This window comes from Miscanthus floridulus, chromosome 18 (genome assembly GCF_019320115.1).
Source record: "Miscanthus floridulus cultivar M001 chromosome 18, ASM1932011v1, whole genome shotgun sequence".
Classification (NCBI taxonomy): Eukaryota; Viridiplantae; Streptophyta; class Magnoliopsida; order Poales; family Poaceae; genus Miscanthus; species Miscanthus floridulus.
Window position 1 is genome coordinate 42,823,850 of NC_089597.1, and position 5,838 is coordinate 42,829,687.

At 50.9% G+C, this 5,838-nt stretch overlaps 1 pseudogene; it reads left to right on the forward strand.

Annotated features, from left to right (window-relative positions):
* The first annotated feature begins 1,131 nt into the window (after nucleotides 1-1,131).
* Nucleotides 1,132-5,499, forward strand: LOC136520155 (soluble starch synthase 2-3, chloroplastic/amyloplastic-like; annotated as a pseudogene).
* Nucleotides 5,500-5,838: the final 339 nt, after the last annotated feature.

A 5,838-nucleotide genomic window follows, 5' to 3' on the forward strand; every position in this document is an offset into this window, starting at 1 on the left:
TATCTAAGTAATCAACATATCAACCTGCTTTTCAGTACGTGGTCTTTCATTAGTTAGATTTTTCCTCAACTTTAGGAAAACGTGCAACACTTTCTGAATATAATATGGTCCTCTTTCTGTTATGATCGGTTTGTGCTTCTTTGTTGATTGAAAACAACTGAACAATTTCAGTATTTATTGTCATCAACTGCAACTGATCCATTGGTTTTTGTGTCCTTTTGCATATATGCTCCTCTTTCTGATGATAAAACTGCCTTTTCATTTCTTGGAACTCATCATCACCATAATTTTTTAATTATTGAAAACAGTTCCTGAGCGCTTGGCACTGTCCCAGACCACTACTGCTCCAAGTACTATGGCTCCTATCACAAGGACAGACGACCACAAATGGAACGGCAGTGCCTGCCTCTTCTGTGTCCTCTTTCTTCTCTCTCTTCCATGATTCCCGAGACAAAGCCACATAGGAGCAGCGCAGGACACTGCCTGGCACGCAGCCTCTGCGCCGTAGACGTCCATGCTCGGGCTAGCGTGGGCCCAACAGATATTAAAGGCTCGGCGCCAGAGTGACTGGCGCCGAGCCCTCTTGCAGGTCATCCATCGTATCCAGGAGCTCGGCGCCAGAGACGTTGACGCCTACGTTAGCATCAATGGTGCCGAACTAAAGGTCAATTTTCTAAATTTTTTTTACCAGAGGTCTATTTGTGTAAAATAAAAGGCTAAAATGTAAAAAATACGGTCATCACGGATCCACGGCACCACCCTCCGCCGTCGGTTGCAGGCGTGTAGCCGCGCGTAGGCTTGTCTTTTTCGCCACTCTATTGCTCTTCTACAAAAGTGGGCCCCGCTGCCAGTACCAAGGTTCGAGAAGATCAGTACAAGAGGATCGATCGAATCCCCCGGAGCACGACGTTTCCCGCTCATCGTGCGCCCCTTTCGAAGTAGCCAGCCCCTCTGCTCCACTCTTGCCGCCGACGGGTGGGACCAGTAAAACTCCGGGTCCGCGTGTCATAGGCAAAGCACGGCCTTCGGCTGGGCCGCCGTAGCCGGGGAGGAAACGGCTTGGCTCCTGCTCGTGCGCCGGCCGCTTCTTTCCAAGCGCGAGCAAACGACGCGAGGCCGTTCGCGCGAGCGAGGCCTGGGCTCCGTCACGCCGTCCCCGCCGTGATCCACTTGGCCACACTCGCCAGGTACACAACAAACTCACACAGTCCCCACTCTGCCAGTCGCCACTCTACCGCTGCCCACCTGCCCACCGCGTGCGTTGCGCTCCCGTGCGGCACCGGCGGCGCGACCCCGTTGGACGAGCTTCCGCCCCGATCGATCGACCACCGATCCCGCCGCGGCCATGTCGTCGGCGGCCGTGTCGTCCGCTTCCTCCAGCTTCTTCCTCGCGCTCGCCTCCGCCTCCCCCGGGGGCCGCAGGCGGACCTCTGCAGGCTCCCCGCCGTTCCACACCGGCGCCGGTCCGAATTTCGCGTTCTGGCGGGCGCCGCCGCAGCCGCCGCCGCCGCGCGCCCCCCGGCACGCGGCGCTGGTGCGCGCGGAGGCTGAGGCCGGGGGCAAGGACGCGCCGCCGGAGAGGAGTAGTGGCGACGCCGCCAGCAGGTTGCCCCGCGCTCGGCGCAAGGCGGTTAGTTGGTCGACGCCTATCTTCTACTATCTATACCCCCTCGATTTGGATCACCGTTTGTTTTCGGAAACCGACGTGCGTTGCATTCATGCGCAGGTCTCCAAACGGAGGGATCCTCTTCAGCCGGTCGGCCGTTACGGCTCCGGGACGGGAAACACGGCCAGCAGGAGCGGCGCCGCGTTGGCGGCCGTTGAGATCAAGTCCATCGTCGCCGCGCCGCCGACGAGCATAGTCAAGTTCCCAGCCCCGGGCTACAGGGTGATCCTTCCCTCTGGGGACATAGTGCCGGAGACTGTCCTCCCAGTCCCGAAGCCGCTTCTGCATGAATCGCCTGGGGCAAACTCCGTGCGGCCGGCTTCCATTCCCAATCTTGACGACACCGATGGTAATGTTGAACTTGCTGAAAAGAAACCTGCACAGGTTGACGGGGATTCAAATGGAGTTGCTGCACCTCCTCCAGCTGAGCCAGTAGTACAGGAGGCCACTTGGGATTTCAAGAAATACATCGGTTTTGACGAGCCTGTGGAAGCGAAGGATGATTCCAGGGTTGCTGCAGATGGTGCTGGTTCTTTTGAACACTACGAGAACAATGATTCTAGGCCTTTGGCCGGGGAGAATGTCATGAACGTGATCATGGTGGCCTGCTGAATGTTCTCCATGGTGCAAAACAGGCAAGGACATTACTCTTTGTGGATTCTTTCAGAAGTGCTTTTCATTTCAGTTTCCCTGAGTTACTGGTGTGAGCAATTGTTGAATATTTTTAGGTGGCCTTGGAGATGTTGTGGGAGCTTTACCCAAGGCTTTAGCGAGAAGAGGACATCGTGTTATGGTAGTACACTTTCCCTTCTGTTTTCTTTTGGTTTCATGTTTTTTCATCATCTTACATATATGGTGAATCTATAAGTTGACAACTTGAGTTGCTCATAGTTGGATACTTGGATCTCATGAGATGCAAGGTGTTGAATCCACGTAAAAAACAAGATCTGACAGTGTCATTCCTATCCTTAGATAATAAACATCTGAAACCCTGATCGTACAAAAGTTTAGCACGATTAGATGTCTTGTCAGAAAACATTGCTTGAGGTAGCATTTGTGTATTTGTGTTACATAGCTAACTATAAAACATCACAGCCACATATTGCGAATTTTGAATCAGGTATCCTGATGAGTATCTTAGATGGTTTGATCTAACACTATGAGGCATGCTTGTTTCAATCCTTAGGTTGTGGTACCAAGGTATGGGGACTATGTGGAAGCCTTCCATATGGGAATCCGGAAATACTACAAAGCTGCAGGACAGGTATGTGTAAACCTCTAGATAAAAGGGAACTTGACATAGGAAAGGCCAAGGCCTAAACTTGCAATATATTCAATTTAATTGCCTTTTTTAGCATACATTGCCTTTTCTTTTTGGAACTGCTTTTAAGAAAGCAAAAGAACTTGGTACAACTGTTTAGCTGGGGATTCCAGAGTCAAAATAAAGCAAAACATCCTGAATCCAGATAAGCATCTTGTCCTATTACATCATTAGATTTCCATGATTTTGACAAAAGTTCTTTGCAGGCTAGTATGCACTTTCTAATGGAGTCAATTTTGGCTTTTGTTTATTTTCAAACGATTATTAGCTTTTGTTTTTTGGTTTCAAAAAAAAATATTAGCTTTTGTTTTGACTTGCAGGACTTAGAAGTGAACTATTTCCATGCATTTGTCGATGGAGTCGGATTTTGTGTTCATTGATGCACCTCTTTTCCGGCACCGTCAAGATGACATATATGGGGGAAGTAGACAGGTGAAGCTTCTATCTTTCAATTGATTTTTCACAATTCACTTTCACTGCACTTCTAATCTAACCAAAGCCATAGCCTATTGATTGAGATAAGAATTCCCATTTTATTTCAGGAAATTTTGAAGCGCATGATTTTGTTCTGCAAGGTTGCTGTTGAGGTATCCCCCTGACTGTGAACCAATTTGAAAATATCTTAATTTTGTGGGTTTCAGACATGTTGGTTGTTTCATGCTAAGTGTGGCATAAGTAAATCCAAATATAACCAAACGTTCTATGATTGGGCTGCTGGGATCAACTTTTGCACTAGCGGATATTTTATTATCTTGATTTCTCCCTACTCATGTTACTGTTGTTCTTCAATTGGCATGTTCTTCTATATTCTGTACCTGAATATTGTTCTGTTATATATGTGACTACTCCATAACCTGCAGGTTCCTTGGCACGTTCCATGTGGCGGTGTGTGCTACGGAGATGGAAATTTGGTGTTCATTGCCAATGATTGGCACACTGCACTCCTGCCTGTTTATCTGAAGGCATATTACAGAGACCATGGGTTAATGCAGTACACTCGCTCCATTCTTGTCATACATAACATCGCTCACCAGGTTGTTTCCTTCTCCTAATCATGAATCTGCTGTGCCACTGCTTATTTTTTTCTTTAGAAATTAAGATGGTTTAATTCTGATCGTGGCACATTGCTCTGTTGGTCAATTGTTTCTTTCAGATTTGCAGTCCAACATTGATCCAGAATTCACTGTCCTGCGTCCTAACGGCTTCCCTCTTGTTTGCAGGGTCGTGGTCCTGTAGCTGAATTCCCGTACATGGACTTGCCTGAACACTACCTCCAACATTTCGAGCTGTACGATCCCGTCGGTGGTGAGCATGCCAACATCTTTGCCGCGGGTCTGAAGATGGCAGACCGGGTGATCACGGTCAGCCGCGGCTACCTGTGGGAGCTGAAGACAGTGGAAGGCGGCTGGGGCCTCCACGACATCATCCGTTCCAACGACTGGAAGATCAATGGCATCGTGAACGGCATCGACCACCAGGAGTGGAACCCCAAGGTGGACGTGCACCTGCGGTCGGACGGCTACACCAACTACTCCCTCCAGACACTGGACGCTGGAAAGCGGCAGTGCAAGGCGGCGCTGCAGCGGGAGCTGGGCCTGGAAGTGCGCGACGACGTGCCGCTGCTCGGCTTCATCGGGCGCCTGGACGGACAGAAGGGCGTGGACATCATCGGGGACGCGATGCCGTGGATCGCGGGGCAGGACGTGCAGCTGGTGATGCTGGGCACCGGGCGCGCCGACCTGGAGCGGATGCTGCAGCACTTCGAGCGGGAGCATCCCAACAAGGTGCGCGGGTGGGTCGGGTTCTCGGTGCCCATGGCGCACCGCATCACCGCGGGCGCCGACGTGCTGGTGATGCCCTCCCGGTTCGAGCCCTGCGGGCTGAACCAGCTCTACGCGATGGCGTACGGCACCGTCCCCGTGGTTCACGCCGTGGGCGGGCTCAGGGACACCGTGGCGCCGTTCGACCCGTTCGGCGACGCCGGGCTGGGGTGGACTTTCGACCGTGCCGAGGCCAACAAGCTGATCGAGGCGCTCAGGCACTGCCTCGACACGTACCGGAACTACGGGGAGAGCTGGAGGAGTATCCAGGCGCGTGGCATGGCGCAGGACCTCAGCTGGGACCACGCGGCTGAGCTCTACGAGGACGTCCTAGTGAAGGCCAAGTACCAGTGGTGAACCCTCCGGCCTCCGCATCGCATCGATATGTCGAGCAACTTCTGGTCGTGTGGTTTTAATACTTCGGTTTGAATCCATTGTGCATTGCGCATTCGACAGGTCTCGGTGAAGAACACTTCATATGCAGTGTCGCGCCGCTGGGGGTTGGTGCGTGGTCAGAGGTGGCACTGGCAGCGTCTCGCGGACATACTCGACCTGTTTTGGGTTTTAGGCTACTGAGCTGTGTGCTGTCGAGTTCCGACTGGATTCGTACTTTTTGTAGAACAGTAGTGGAGGTTGTATTGAAGTATGCAATTTTTCTTTTCGAAAAGTGAAGTATGCAATTTTTGGTTTCCGCTACTGATGCTTGGAAGCTACTATGACTCTGAGGGACAAAAGGGCTTTCCAGATAAACTACGTAAATAGAGTAAAAGCAACGGTCAAAATAAGCTGGTCTGATTTGGCTTTTATTTTTTATTACAAATGTGAGTTGTGGGAATAAGCGTGGCTAGAATAAGCTGCTGAAAAGCATGACGTTTGGCTGTGAATTTCAGCTTATTTTGGCCATAAGCAGCTTATAAGCTGCAAACAGGCCCTATGTCCGTCGACGGAACCTTTACTTACAGTATTTAGGTGATACTCCTTCGTCCTATAATATTTGAGATCTTCAATGGTTAGATCATGTGTTATTCTAA